General features: G+C 36.6%; 1 protein-coding gene across 8 annotated transcripts in view; it reads right to left on the bottom strand.

The window, feature by feature from the left end:
- The window catches only part of meis2 (Meis homeobox 2), a 215,197-nt gene that overhangs the window by 6,612 nt on the left and 192,688 nt on the right, over positions 1 to 15,897 (bottom strand). The window lies entirely within an intron of this gene.

Raw genomic sequence — 15,897 nt, 5'->3', positions numbered from 1 at the left:
CTTTCTTTCATTAGATCCCCCCCCCCTTTTTTTTTAACTTTGGCATAGCCGTTGTGCAGAGGAAAAAAACACTGAAAAAAAGAAAGAAAAAGAAGACGACAACTGCACATAACTTGCCCATTAGGAAAGTATTTACTAGGAGACAGTGAACTGCAAGTAAAAATCATGCACAATAAAACAGTTGACTAGACAAAAACACTATTTTTTAAAGGAACGTTTTAGTAAAAAAGTTCCACCGGAGACTTGATTATTTATTTATCCCCATCCAGCACAATTCGGCTCCCATTGCAGCTGTCCATAAATGAGGTCCAGGCTTTGCTATTCGGTGCTTTCACAAGGTATTGTTAGGTCAGCAAAGCCATCAATTAAGCTGTCTGAAGTTTTATCACTAGCACAGCAGCAATAAGTGCAGGCCCAGAAAGGACTCCTGCTCTTCTGCAACTCCTGCCGTTTAAGCCTGTAAAGTCAAGGGTCATTGGGAGGTCAGTGCCAGCTGGGGGCGACCTTTTCAACCACGAGTGGGACACCCAGGGCCAGAGAGCACAAGGCAACGTCCAGCCATAAACCGGGGCACCTTTCAACTTGATAGAAAGAAGGGACTGCAGGTACATGTGTTTAATATTAGCTCCCAAATAGCGTCTTCTCCAATCAGGTCCTCTAACGAAAGCAGCGTCCGAGTAACCTGAACATTAGGCAAAGCCCATTACTTGTCCAGGAAAGCCTGGATTTAATTTGGGGGGTAATCCAGAAATAAATGCTTGCATATTTCCCCATTAAGTTAATATATAACAAACCACATCAGATGATTGTGCTCAAACTATCCTTGGCAAAATGATTTTTAAAAAACATTTATTTTAATTGCACAGATTAGTTCAGGCCGTTTGTAGTGATTCACAAGGCATAGTTTGATCTCTATTGTTTATAAGTTCCTCCTGTGTGTGTGTGTTTCAAAACACTTCAGTAGCTATTTTCAGGTTTCATTCCAAATTTCCCAATTTAGATTCACGCCAAACAACCCTTAAGAAGCATTTTTTAAAAGTGAACAATTAATCCTTTTCTAGAATATTAAACCTTTGTATAGCCCAAAATAATCTGTTTGTACAAGCTCTGATTCAGTTCTCACTGAATAGAAATTTCAGTAAGCTTTAGATAAAGCCCACAGTTAATGCAAATAAATGCATTTACTAGATCATTCAGTAAAACTTTGGTACCCAGCTTTTGGGTTCCAGGTATAATCATGGCATTTCAGTTATTTCAGCTGGTTGTTTTATTTTTGGTTGTTTTATTTTTTGTTATATAATGTTTCTGTTTTCCTGTTATTGTCTATGTACTTACTGTGTACTAAGTATGTACTTAGTATGTCATATTTTATATTTCAAATATGTTGATTGGGCTCGTCCCCATGTAAGCTGCCCTGAGTCCCTTCAGGGAGATGGAGGCGGGGTACAAAAACATAAAGTTATTATTTCTTCCAAAATGTTTAATCCCACTTTATATCAATGAAACGTAAACTACTGGATTGTCCATGTAGCATAAGATGCATATATTGCTCCAAAGATCACCTAGACTACTTTGGATCTTTTTGTTTCCATATCAAAGACATCACTTCCTATTTAAATACACCCCAGTTGTCAAAAATACCCTGCCTTATAATTAATCAAAAGCCAGGCTTTTTTTTTTAAAAAAGATATTGTTTCTCTAGATAATAATGACTTCTGTCACCAAGGATATATTCCTCATATAACAGTGTGAGTTCAAGACGTATTTCTGTCCTCCAAGACAAAGGTCTTTGATAGGGCATGGTTTGCTTTCCAGGAACTGCCACACTGACCAAACAGGGACTGACCCCAGCCTTCTGTAGCCAGCATGTCTTTTATCAGCTGAAGTTAACGCCAAAAGAGATTAGCAGAAAAGCCTGATAAGACTGTTTTCTCTTCAATGAGCTTCTAATGGTGTATGCAGATGGCAGGGTTTAAGGAAGGAGAAACAAGCACGTACTGTACTTGGTCTGGTAACACACAACAGATTCCCCTACACTCTGAGCCTCGCTGACCCTTGCTTTCTTCAACCTAGCCACTCATAAGGTAAATTAAATTGCTTTTTCAGTTTTTATTTCAGCTTCAACCACTTTTTATTATTTACATCTGGTGGTCCCCTTATTTATGTCCCTTTCCACTTCCTTACAACACTCTTTCACTCACAGGACTGCAATGCATTATGGTTCTTCATTCTCAGCAGGAGAACACTACACTGTCTTCAAACAAATAATTAAAGGGAAGGTTAAAGGGGTTCACCTAAAGGTCATATCTTTAGAAACTGGTCAGAATGTATACATTAATTTAAAAGCGGGGAGGCATCCTCTCAAGTTTTTTTTAAAATGCAGTTTATGCAACACTCAGACTATTCATAATCTTTCGGCCAAAAGGACACAAAACCGACTTTTATGAACATAATTAAAAAACATACTCTGTGGCTAATGTCTATTAAATCAACAACTTGTCAGGGCAGAAACTTTAGCGGGATGATTTGAAAGTCCAGGGAGTGCTTGCATATTTTTCCTGTACTGCACAATTTTGTGTGGGTACACAACTCTTTAAGAGAACTATCATATGAGACAGTTGATATGTTAATTGATTCAACAGATAGTGTGTGAAAAAAACACTGGAAGACCGAGGTCAGTGATACTTATGTTTGAGGGACCCCTTCATTTGGGGGAAGAGATCGCATGGAAGGGGGGCACAAGGTTACAGGAAAGAAAAGGTAGAACAAGAGGCAATTCTCTTCAATAAAGATAATTTCTAGTGTTGCAGCATGAGGCAGAAGAGTCTGGGAACAAACTGTTCTTCCTTTGGCTGTGAATGACTGGCTCTAGGACAAAAACTCTGTACTCAACTTTACATCTTTTACAATGGTAGTTACAATGGATCCTTAGGTATATTGGAGCAGTTCTTCAAACCTTTGCACTTCTATGCTTCATTTCCTCCAGTGTATATGGTTTTCCTTTCTACTTTATCCTTAAAATAACCCTGTAAGGTAGGTCAGGTCGAAAGATAGTAACAGGTCTAAGAACCAGTGAATTTCATAGCTCAGTGTGGTCTAGAATCTGGATCTTCCAATCCTGTTCACTGTGTCCAAAACAAAGTATATAAATGTATACAACCCCAGAAAGATTCCAGCCCCACACTTCTATGCAATGCCTGTCAGGTCACATGACAAAGAAATGATTGCCAGCTTGTGAGGCTTTGCAAAGTTGCACCATTATCATCATCATCATCATCATCATCATCATCCTCACCATCACTACTAGTACTTCTCCCCCTCCCTTTCCCCAATCCAGAACTCTAAATATAGTTTACAACAACTTAAAAAAACCACATAGTTAAAAATTCACAAAATGTAGAATCTTAAGAAAAGATTAAAACAATTACAAAATTAAAACCGGATTTAAACATACACCATTACATGCACACACCAGCATTAATTTCAGAAAAGTGAGACCTAGAAATTTTAGAAACACTATTCCTAGGGGAATTTAAGTGGATGCACTCAACCACTGAGATGTTGGGAAGTTGTTCAGTTTGTGAAGCTAATTAAAATCAATTAAGTTATGAAATGAGTTAGGTATTTGCTTCCAAAACAGGGAAATTGATTAATTTTATTTTTAACTAAAGCAATTGGCCTAAGATGAAATCTGAACAGCAACATTCAGGATTAATTAAAATGAATTACGTTATGAATAAATTGGAGATTTGCTAATGAACAAAGGCCACATGATAAACTTGTTAAATGTTCAAAATGAGCGTTTTTCCAGAATTAAGTTCTTAATGAACTGATTTATTATTTAAATAAACTACTACTACTATTACTACTACTGTCCTGCTTTTTTCTAGGTCCTCAAAAATTACAATGTTTAAAACAAATATTGTCAAAATTTTGCAGCATATAAAAGTTGAAAAACAATTAAAGCATCATACAATCTGAAACCAGTTAAAACAAAATAGAACAGCAGCAACAAATAGAAGTACAGCATATTTTACAAGGCCTATTTCTTTTGAAAAATCAATTCTCAAAGACCTATATTGCAACCCAATTGGTAGTTTATACACAGATCAGTCTTTGATATTTTGGTAAAATTACTTTTTGCTTTTTTGTCAGTCCTTCAGTTTGGGAACTATAATATTTGGGTCACAAGACTCAAGAGTTGTTTTAGGTAGATTAAAGGTTTTTAACCACCTTGGCATTGTGTTTGGACTGTGTGTTTCAGGATGTAAAGAAGCTATACTGATGGTAGATGAATAGCTTCTCTCAAATCAGCTGGCTTTTGCAGGGAAGCTAGATTAAATGTGCCAAATAGGTACTGAGCAGCAGTAGTGAGGATGACACCAGAAGGCAGATCTCTCAAAGACCATGGCCGTGGCAATGGTAAACCACTTTTAAACAACTTTAGTTAAAAATCCGACAATGACGAGGAAATTCAAAATGAAGCAGTTTATAATGTTGGAAGATGAGACTTCCAGGTGAAGATATATTGGGGAAGAACCAATGATAAGTACAAATAGCATGAGGCAACTTGGACTCAAGCTGAAAGGATATTCAGCTGCTGATAGATGTCACATAATGGAAATGCTCAATATACCTCTCAATCTCCAAAGAAAGGGATCAATTGGGACTATAATAACCCTCATACTATTGCATTCGTCTCCCATGTAACCAAAGACATAGTCAAGATTTTGCAACAAAGAGCTTTATAAACAGTGAAAAAGATCAGATGCCCAAGCTGGTTCAGAAATGGGGGAGGCACTAGGTGATCATATTGTAAACATATATCGGATAGTGGAGGTTAGTAATCTAAATAACTGCTATACTGCATTTATAAACATAGTAAAAACAATGGAAAACTCATATTTCTAAAAGGAAACCTTTTTATACATATAATCTGATGTATTATTTTAAAAACATGTAGAAAATGCAGGTTAAGAAAAAGATAAAACGTTTGTAAATGACAATATTAGATTTGAAATCAAATACCCTAGTATAACAGAAAGATTGTTTTTATGGTGAAACATCAGAAACAACAATCTCCAGCAATATTTCACCCATCTGGAGACTCCCTAGGATTGTCACCTACATTTTGGTGAAATTTTAGTGTAGCAATTTGATACAAATTAAAAAACTAATTTAATTGGTTGTTGTATGTCTTTCGGGCTGTGTGGCCATGTTCCAGAAGTATTCTCTCCTGATGTTTCGCCCACATCTATGGCAGGCATCCTCAGAGGTTGTGAGGTATGGATATGGATCCATACCATATCCATATGGATCCATACCTCACAACCTCTGAGGATGCCTGCCATAGATGTGGGTGAAACATCAGGAGAGAATACTTCTGGAACATGGCCACACAGCCCGAAAGACATACAACAACCCTGTGATCCCGGCCATGAAAGCCTTCGACAACACAACTAATTTAATTTTTTTTTAAAAAAACCTGTCTTTTCAATGTAAATGCAACAGATTTTTTCAGCATATTTATGATTCATCTAATGTTTTGCCATTTTTCACTATCTTGGCTATCTCCCCTTCATACTGTCCAAAATAATACATCTGTGGTCCTCATATCAGTTTGGCCCCATCCTTGGTAACCTTCTGGCTGGGAAATAAATCTGTATTGTTTTCCATGACTTTGGTTTTTAAAAATTAAAATCTGTTTTTAAATAATGCTTTTTAAGAATCTACTTTAGTGTATCTTGCTATGAGATCCTGCTGAGCTGAAAAGAGATAAACATATGCCTTTAATAAATAAAAATAAATAAATAAATAATATATGGAAGCACAGAAGCTATGGATGTGGCTCCAGATTTTCCTCTACTACAAAGACTTTAATAATATGAATATGATGCCATATAAAGAAACATACATATGAAGAATGGAAATAGGATCTCTGTTCTGAATTTCTGCGATAAATTCTCTGGCCGTCTAAAACAAGTTTATTAATAAGTATAACTCACAATCATTGTAGTTTCCCTTCAGTGTAAACAGAAGCTAAATGTTTGAAGTATCTTAAGTCATTGTTCTTTAGGCTAATTCAGGATAACACAGAGCTTAAAGGTATAAAATAAAATATAAATAGGGGGCATCTTGTGGTAAATTATGATAGTGTATCTTGGAAACTCGCTTTTTTGGTCTTTGCAGACATCAGAGCTCACTTTTGATCAAGCAGTGATAAAATACTCCCTAAACACATCTTTTCTTGGAGTACTTCCAGACAAGGCCCAAAATGCAGGTCCTGTCAGACTTTTACCAGAGGCATCCAAATGATGCTTCCAGTAAAAGAGGATTGATTTGTCCTGAATTAATTTGGTACCCCACTAGACCTGGGCGTTCCTTAAAAGCTCGGGTCTAATGGGGTATGGCGCCTGTGGGGCCTGACCCAGGAGATAGCTTCTGCAGTCCCGGGGTCAGTCTCCAAAGACTATCTTGGTTCTTCGGGTACCCCTCCAACCCCATCTTCAAATAGCTTATGACACCCCCCCCCCACCTCCTGGCATGTCATTTCTATGTGCTAGGAGGCCTGCCAGAGAGGCGGCATGGCAACCAGGTTAGTTTTTTTTAATTTTAAGGGTTTTTTGGGGGGGGGGTTGAGGTGGCCCCATGCCACCACACTAGAATGTGGACGTACCCCCTGGGAAAGCCCGGGTTTTTGGGAAGGGCAGCAATGCAGGGGAAAATGGATCATTTTAACTCATTTCCACCCACATTAAATTGCTGTCCGGAAGCTTCCTCAGTTGCAATTCTGAAGCCTGCCCACCGCGTCTTTGGTAGAGTCAGATGAGCAGCAAACAAGTATCCAGCTATTTTCCATGTCTGGGACACAGAGCAATGACATAATCTGCATGGATCTCCAATCTCTGGAAGTTATCGAAGATGCCTACTGCTCTGTGGCACAAATAGTTCAAACAAGCAGTAGTTGTAGAGTCCAAGGAACACATCTAGCATTTAAACACATGGTATGTACTTGGTTTTGAAAAAGGAAACATCTGAAAGGTTTTCTCTTCCTTCTTGATAGTAAAGGTAAAGGTTTCCCCTGACGTTAAGTCCAGTCGAGTCCAACTCTGGGGGTTGGTGTTTATCTCCATTTCTAAGCTGAAGAGCCGGCATTGTCCGTAGACACCTCCAAGGTCATGTGGCAGGCATGGAGCTCTGCTACCCTCCCACAGAAGCGGTACCTATTGATCTACTCACATTTGCATGTTTCCGAACTGCTAGGTTGGCAGAAGCTGGAGCTAATAGCGAACACTCACTCCCCGGATTTGAACTTGCGACCTTTTGGTCTGCAAGTTCAGCAGCTCAGAGCTTTAATATGCTGCACCACCGGGGGCTCCCTCCTTCTTGATAGATCCTCCTTTTCTTCCCAAATCTTAAATTTCAGAAAGAATAGTGAAAGAAATACGAGAACTATTAATTTTTGCAGATGGATTCCTTCCATAGCATCACATTTCAGCAGATTTTGATATAAATATCCTATCTAATGATTCTAAATTAACCAACAATGTAATAGCAAATGACAGCCACCATCTAGAAAAGCTCGTGGAATGCACAGGATGGGTGCAATAGATTCTGAGAAGATAGTTTCTTTGCTACCCTCACATAACTTTTGCCTGTTTGCCTAAGGTGTAGTGCCTTACATATTCAGAAGATTCATAATCATGGTGGGCCATTTGTTGAATGCTTTCAAGTCATTTTTGACCTATGGTGATTCAAAGGCATTATGGGGTTTTCTGGGTCTGATACTAAGTGAGTTGCCCAAAGTCACTCAGTGGATTTCCATGGTTGAGAGTGGGGATCAATCCCTGGTCTCCACAATTGTAGCTGAACACTCAACAGAACTCTAATTCTGGAACTTTGATAAACCATGAGATATCTAGAACAGCAGCCTCATGAAACCTCCAGTTCAGCGAGAATCTGAACAAGTTTGCTCTTCCTTGCCAGATTCCAAGCCAAAATAAACTATTTATATGATGAAATATGCTGATGCTATGACAATTAATAGGCTGCAATTACTTCTACCTGTTTAGTAAAAGTAGTGGGAGACATGAAAAACTAAAAACAATAGCAAGGTTGAAGTGGTGGGTTCTAGGATACGATTGTTATACCTGGCATCAATTGAAGGCTTAGTGGAATGAAATATAGATCATGCAGGTTCCAAAAAAAGGTCTTGCAAAGCTAAGTGGCGGAAGTAAATAATGCTCCTTGCCAATAACATGAAGAGAAAACTTATCCTCTTAAATCATTATTTATTTATATCCTACTTTTCTCCCATGGTGGCACTCAAAGCGGCATATAGAGAAAAGAAAAAAAGAGAAAAGAAGAATCCCATCCCATACAATAACTGGACAAAATGTGATTTTCTTCTGTTTAGTAAAAGTTGAACCAAACCCAAGAAGTATATTGCTCATAATACTTCAAAGACGTATTATTTTCAGCCATTATCATGGTTAGAGAATATTCAGCAGGTTAAATGTGAAGTTCCCTGAATTCCTTTTCCACAGTTCTAGTTTTCCATTCAGTTGGAAGCTTTGGAGCTGTTCATTTTTCTAATGGTAAAAATAAGGCAGTTTATAACAAAAAGAGAAGGATTTTTTTTTGTTCCTGAACAGTAGTATGTGAAAATGGCGATAATTTCCCCCAAGGTTTTGTTCCAGCTCACTGTATGGCACTGACATTTTCAGTAGAGGGCTGGCATGCTTTGAACATGTAAAACAAATACAAATTTGTTCACTTTTCATGGAAAAATTAATCTTTGTTCAAATGACATTTCAGAATTTGGAATGTACCTATGACATGGGTCCTGCTGAGAAATGTAATCAATTTCAAATTGAACAGAACACATTCTTTATTTAAAAGTCATCTTATTTTTCATCAAACCACTTCAGTATAAAATACTGTGTAGTTATAGTGCATGAGAAAAGTGCTGTAGTAAAGTGCTGTAGTGTTAGAAGTACCATAAACCATTTATGGAGAAAAAAAAATCCAGTTTACATGGGATATATAAATTCCTCCCATCACAAAGCAATTTTGGTTAGAATTAGCATTCCAGTTCAAGAAGTTATTCTTAAATGTGTAAATTTAAATTTCTGTCAGCTAGAAGTAAAAATAGTGCATGTTTTTTTTGCCAAAAATTATTTATGCTGCCCTATTCCCCACCCCAACCCCCATTTTCATCTTCATTATATTGTCTATTTGTGTTCAGTCATAACATTAGATCAAGTGGTTCCTAGTGACCTTTGCCAACATATATACTAGAAAGCCATGAGATGGAGCCAAACTATAGTGTAATCATTGGAGACAGATGAAGGTATTCATGGTGAGCCTAATTCATATATATCTGGAAGAAAATGCTACCGCTCAATTGGATTAAAAATATCAAGGAAATGTACAATATATTACATCCTCAGTCTCTTGGATTTGTCAAGAGCAGATAGGGTGACAAATACAATATTTACATAAATGTAAAAACAACTGAAGACAATCCTGGAACATAACTTTTCTAACTATGACATGCTTTAGCATCATGATAGTAACTTAAATTTATAGGCTTTTGTAATTTCTCTATTTAAAATATAGTTGTAATCTTAGTTATGTTTACTCATAAGTAAGTCTCACTGATTTCAGTGATTATTCTCTGGAAAATGATTTAATGTTGTATTTTAAGAGAGTGTTATGATTGAATGGCACCAGCCAGTTCATTTTGCATTAAAACATAATAGATAATGGAGGAATCTGTTACCCAGGATTATAAATATACTATGAATCTCAGCAGTGAATAATAACCAGCTAAAGAAATAAATAAGGCTACTAATATTAAGAGTAATAAACATGGCTGCTACACAAAGACATTGATAGACACTGATTTTCATTACAAGCTTTCACATTTTTTAACCTATGCAGATTTTTTTTATTTCCCCTGGAATGTGGATGGCAATAAACACTATTCTGTGAATGTAATCACATCTGATGCCACATAACAAAACATCTCAGCGGGTCATGATTTCCAGAGTAATGTCTGCTGCCTTTCTATAATGCCATAAGATTATTCATATGCAATTATTTATCATACTGCAGGAGAGATCTTTCATAGGTACTTGAAAGCCAGGGAGGAGAAAAACAGACAGACTTCCTTAGCTATTCATATCTTTAAGATAAAATGCTAAGTCAATAGACATAAGTTGTGGTATATTGCCTCATCTTGCCCTTGATTTATTGAAGATGGGAATCAACTAGAAAATGAATTACTTTGAAAGTTTTATTGCTGATGTTAAAATTTTAGGTCTGTATACATACATTTTATAGATTTACTAAGTACAGTTTTTTTTTGTAAATTTGAAACCTTTTAATGTTGAGATTATGTATGCTGGAATAACCAGTCTACGTATAAAACGGATACCTTTCAGCTCATTCTTGAAATAACCACTCAACAATTTTTGTTGTCAGAGCCTCTGACTTATTTAGATAAATTGTTAGCTACTTCTACCAGTTCATATTATATTTTTGACTGCTCTGTATAGATAATTAATTACAACCAGACATTAATTGGCAAAGCTGATGTCAGTTTGCTTTTTGATCTTTATTATATTGTTTAATGAAATCTTTATCTTACTCAGTAGAAATTAAGTTTACTAATCACTCTTGCCTAATGTAGAAAGGTGTTTAAAATAATTTGCTCGAAACATGTGAAGAGATCAATGTGTACTTACATGTCCTGCACTATGGGTATCTCTGATTAGCTTGTCATCTACCTTGAAGAAGATGTAGCCCGATTCTCCTATGCTATATAGCAGGCCAGCTGTTAGCTGTCTGTCAAGCACCTAAAGTGGACAAGTAGTCCAGGAGCAAAAATGTCACTCCTTTGATCTGGCAAGGAGCAGCTGCTGATTTATAGAGTAGGACTTTGTTCTTCCGTTCTATTTTACTTTCTTTCCTAAGGCAGAACCACAAAATCCAGTCGGAAAAAAAAAAGTGCCGTCCTCCGCAACATCAACAAGCTCTGACAACTGCAACAGGGTTTTTCTTGGCCCTAACAAAGCTCTCAGGCATCTCCTTTGACGCTCACCTTTTCCTCCCCCCCCTTCTTCTTTTTGCAATGCGGTAGTTATTGTTTAATTCAGCTTCTGTAAATGGAATGGACTGTGGCCAGCAAGCCTGGGGCATAAACACACCTGTATGAAAGAAGCCTTATTGTAGCAACCATCTACAACCAACCTGCACATGCACTACTGGTTCTTGAGTTCAGAAGCTATGCTCCAGTTTCCTGACAGCAAATTTTGCCCTAAATGAACAACCTTTTTTCATATCTGTTGTCCTGTCTTGACCACACTTGTACATTCTTTCATACCTATTAGATCTGAAGGCAAAAGTATTAAGACATGGAAATATGTATTTTATCTACTTGGAATCAGTGGAGTTTTGGAAATTTGTTATGAACATTCCCCAAGTTTTAGGAATCCACAGTTAGCACAATATATATTGCATTGAAAAAACAGACATACATATATTGATCCTTAAGGTGTTTGCACTGGTTTAAAGGCATGGTGTCATTATTACAGCCATAAGCAGGTAATGACACTGCACTGATTTATTAAAGATTATTGAGGGAACAAACACAATAAGAAATGGGTTTTAATACTTTTTTTTAAAAAAAACAACAACCTGAAACAGTAACCTTGCATGGCACCTAATGGTCAGATGTTTTAAGGAACAGATCACCTTTTATGAAGTGCTGAGTGATCCTCTCTCCCACAAAAGTCTATTTTAAGATTTCTTTTCTAGGAACTTTGCTGTTAATATCATTACTGCCTGATCTTGATTTTAAAACACTTAAAATAATGTATTATGTAACGGATGGGCATAACCGTCTCTGTACTGCTAGTGTAAAGAAAACCAATAAAAACAAAACAGGTTTATGAATTGATGTGTATGAGTGCATCTTATTTACGTACTTTTAAAACTGCTGCACAAGAAAACAAAGGGAAATGCTTTGGGAGGAGTGATTAGATGAACAGAGATGTAGCCATAATTATTTCTCTAGGGTAATGAGTTCCCATGTAGGTATGTGCATATTTTCCTTTGGAGTCTTATTACTGAAGAAGAGAAGGCAGGAAAGCAATATAGTCATAACCCAGGGAAAAACCCAAAGGATAATTTAGCAGAATTCCTTGATGGGGATTTAGTTTGTAACTGAGATATAATTGTGCTCCAGCCTTCAGAGAATGTAACAGGGGACATGTAATCCTTGGAGCTTTTATGCTCAAAAAAATAGTGCCTCCTCCCCTTTTGCATAACTGGAAGGACAGTTCTGGGTATATGAGGTTATTATTACAATAAGCAAGGAAGACCTTGCAGCCACTTGAGCAGTATGCACACGTGAGCTCCTCAGAGAATATCAGACACAAAAACTACAAATCAAAACAAAAGCAGCAATTAGCATCTGTTTTCTGAATCAAACCAGAAAGTAGTATAAATGAGAAGGGGAGCACCAGTTGAAAAAAGTAACAGTATTTCAGGACAAAGCATTTTAACAATAACAATGAAAATATAAGTAAATAGAAGGAAAATGTTCTGGCACAGATCCATAAAACAAATTTTATATTACTAAGGAATATGTCATTTTCATTGAAAAGGATGCCTACAGGAATCCTTCCTGCTAAATGCTAAGAGAATTTTGTGATATGCTGTATGTTGGGGAAGGATTAAAGGCCAATTATAAGAGCAGAGTAAGTTAGCTATTCCATTGAGCTAGTAGGAACCCATTGTGTCAGCACCTTCAGGACCTGCCAGCTATTTCAATACAGCTGTCCTGATCCAACATGGCAGATCTTTATGTAGGAGCAGATCTCTGCATGCTTGTCCAGTGTACTATATGTACTGTTTAATATCAGGAGGTACAGTTGTATATGCATCATAATTCTCATTCAGACCCTGCTTAATTGATTAGATATGGCTTTTGAATAGGTTTCCTCCCTCCTAGGTGACTGACTAATGTGAATAACAAATTGGTGTCATGGATAATTTACATTCATGCTGTATTCACAGCACAGTTCTATGCAAGTTTTCTTAGAAGTAACTCTGCAACCTACATGTGCGTATGTATGTAGACTGAATTCAAATGTAGTGCATTAAAAAACAAAAGCTAGATCAAGATTTTTTTCACAGATTTTTTTGGGTGTGCCTAAGAATTTGATCAGTTGATAGGGCGGGTTTCTTTCTCTGTCTCTTGAATTTAATAGTTGTTCTCTCCTCTACTCTTTTCAATGCAACTATATTATTATCCACAAAAGTTTTAGCTTCACCATAATCATAAAATATATGGTTTATATGTTTATAAATCACAGGAGACTTAGCAGAATCCAGCAATATCACTTCTGCTTTAATCTTAGTAAATTCTAGTCTGACAGCATCTAGTCTATGCAACACATTGATTTTCCTGAAAGGATGATTTTTGTCTGTTTAATTTTTGAAAATGTAAAACAAGGAGATAGTGGGCAGTTGAAATAAGAAAACTGGGTTGGATGGCAGCTCCCATGAGTGCAGAGATGCCAGCTGCCTTGTTTTCTGGAAACAGGCAATCTCTCATTCTTGCTACTTTCTGAACAGTAGACGAATCCTGAATTTCAGAAATGGGACATTACGTAGAAAATGAGAGCTGCACAAGCTCCCTACTCAGGCAGGCACTTTATGTTAACTCAACTTCTATTAAATGTATTTTTTAGACCAGAGGGATTCCTATCTCATCTGTTCAAAGGTTTCTCATCCATTGATTCAGTTCACCAACACTGCTGTTTCAAGACATGCAACCTCTTGGTTTCTTGAATATTAGGTTGAGGACCAAGTTCATCATTAAAAGTTCAAATGCAGATCTGCTAATGACTCCCTGTGCTAATTAGACATATTAGTTTTGGTGATATGTAGTTTTAGATATATCAACATGTAGGATTTTAAGGTGTAGGAAGAAACATGTGTATGGATACACAATAATCATGGGTGAAAAGGCAGCGCAATTTTGCTTCTTTTAGAAATGGGAACAGTAACCAGAGACAGAGTCATGAAAAAAAGAAATACAGGACTGTCCAGCATAATCAGAAAGCAGAGAAGATGGTGTTTGTTGTACTGTTTAAATGCATAGAAATGTAAAATTGCCCATTGTCTAACACTGAAATTGTTTTTTAAAGCAAGAAAAAAATACAGTGAAAATGTGTCTAAGGATGCCCAAGAGACTAATTTCTTGCTAATATATTTGTCAATTCTATTTCACAAGTTTAGGTCCATCAGTATCAAATGACAATGTGTAAAACATTAACTTATTTTCAAGAGTGCACCACTTACTGGGAGAGCTTTGTTAGTCAAAACAATCTACATAATGTTTGCAACAGAAGTTGCATACAGCAACTATACATCTGAGAAGAAAGGTCTAAATTTTGGGAAATGCATTTCTGTTTTGAGCTATTTATATGTTTTGATGCTATATCGTCTTTAATGGGAATCATGTTCTTATTTCTTGGGAGTCCCTACCTATGCATTACATTATCATCCAGAAGGCAGCCCTATAGTAAAACCTATTTGGGATCCCACTCATCTCAGTTTGCACTTCCTCCATGGCTTCTGAATCCACTAAAATGGACCAAATGTGAGTTAAATTTGAACAGATGTAAAAGAGCAAAATGGGGACAGAATAGGCACACTCTATAATACAAGTGATTGCTTGGCAGAATCTTATAGGTTTTATCAATGTAATTTATGACGAATGAGTGTTGTAAGTTTAACAATAACAAAAAGGTATTTAACAGGCACATTTCTATGTTTTTCAGCAATTCTCTGCTCTTGGCTCAAAGCAGGCAAGAATAAAATTGGTCTTTATTTATAACAGTTTTAAACACAACTTGGCCCCCAAATTCTCAGGAAAAGGTCAGCACAGGTGAAGGGCTTGGTTTCTATGAGCAATCCTGTCATTCAGACTAACAGCGGTGGTTCACATACAGAAGAGGGAAAATGGCTCTATTGTTGGATTTATTGACTCCAGGGAGGGCAGCTACTCTATTATTACCATAGAGTGCTCACAACCTGAGCTCTGTGTTGGTCCACTTAAAATTACTATTTGCTGTGAAGGATTGGCAAAGCAATTCTTAAAATGATGGGGTGAAAGTAGAAGAAGCTCCATCAGGCGCTTTTCTTTTCCTGTAACCAAGAGTGAGCAGGGCATGATTCTTTCTGAGCCTGACCCACTTATTACCTTTTGTTCAGATGTCTTTATTAACATATTAACTGACTAGATGGCCTTTAGAAATAAATGCACTTCATTAGGTAATTATGCCACAATAGCCTCTTATTAGAAAGAAAGCAATATTCAGTCAAAACACTTAAAAATGGACATAGCATATGCAGTACACAAAGATGCAGTATATGCATGCACAAAATTGTAAATATAAGAGCATTTTTACAAAATACACACTAGAGGGGCTTTCAGTTGTTTTTTGCCTTCTTCTTGTTTTAAAAATAAGCAAAATGCATTTAATTAGCCAGATGCCAAAATTATTTTCTTGTCACTATTTTCTAGAATTGATTACAGCACATGTCTGCCTTACTTATCTTGAAAAATTGCTCATATCTAGTATTGATACTTAAATAGTATAATGGTTTGCAACTGTGCAAGAGCACTTAAAATGATATCCCTCTAAAGAATTTTCTAACAAATTCTTTATATTTCTAACACTTTGGCATAATGGCAGTTTAAAAGTAAACCAAGCAACCAACCAAACTGCATACTAAAAGAGAAGATGTGAGGGTGTAATAAAAATGATCTTCAGTACCCTGGTATTTAGAAAGTAAAGGCATACAAACTAATCAGAA

The sequence above is a fragment of the Anolis carolinensis genome, chromosome 1 (assembly GCF_035594765.1).
Source record: "Anolis carolinensis isolate JA03-04 chromosome 1, rAnoCar3.1.pri, whole genome shotgun sequence".
Taxonomy (NCBI): Eukaryota; Metazoa; Chordata; class Lepidosauria; order Squamata; family Dactyloidae; genus Anolis; species Anolis carolinensis.
This window is presented reverse-complemented; position numbering and strand designations above follow the sequence as displayed.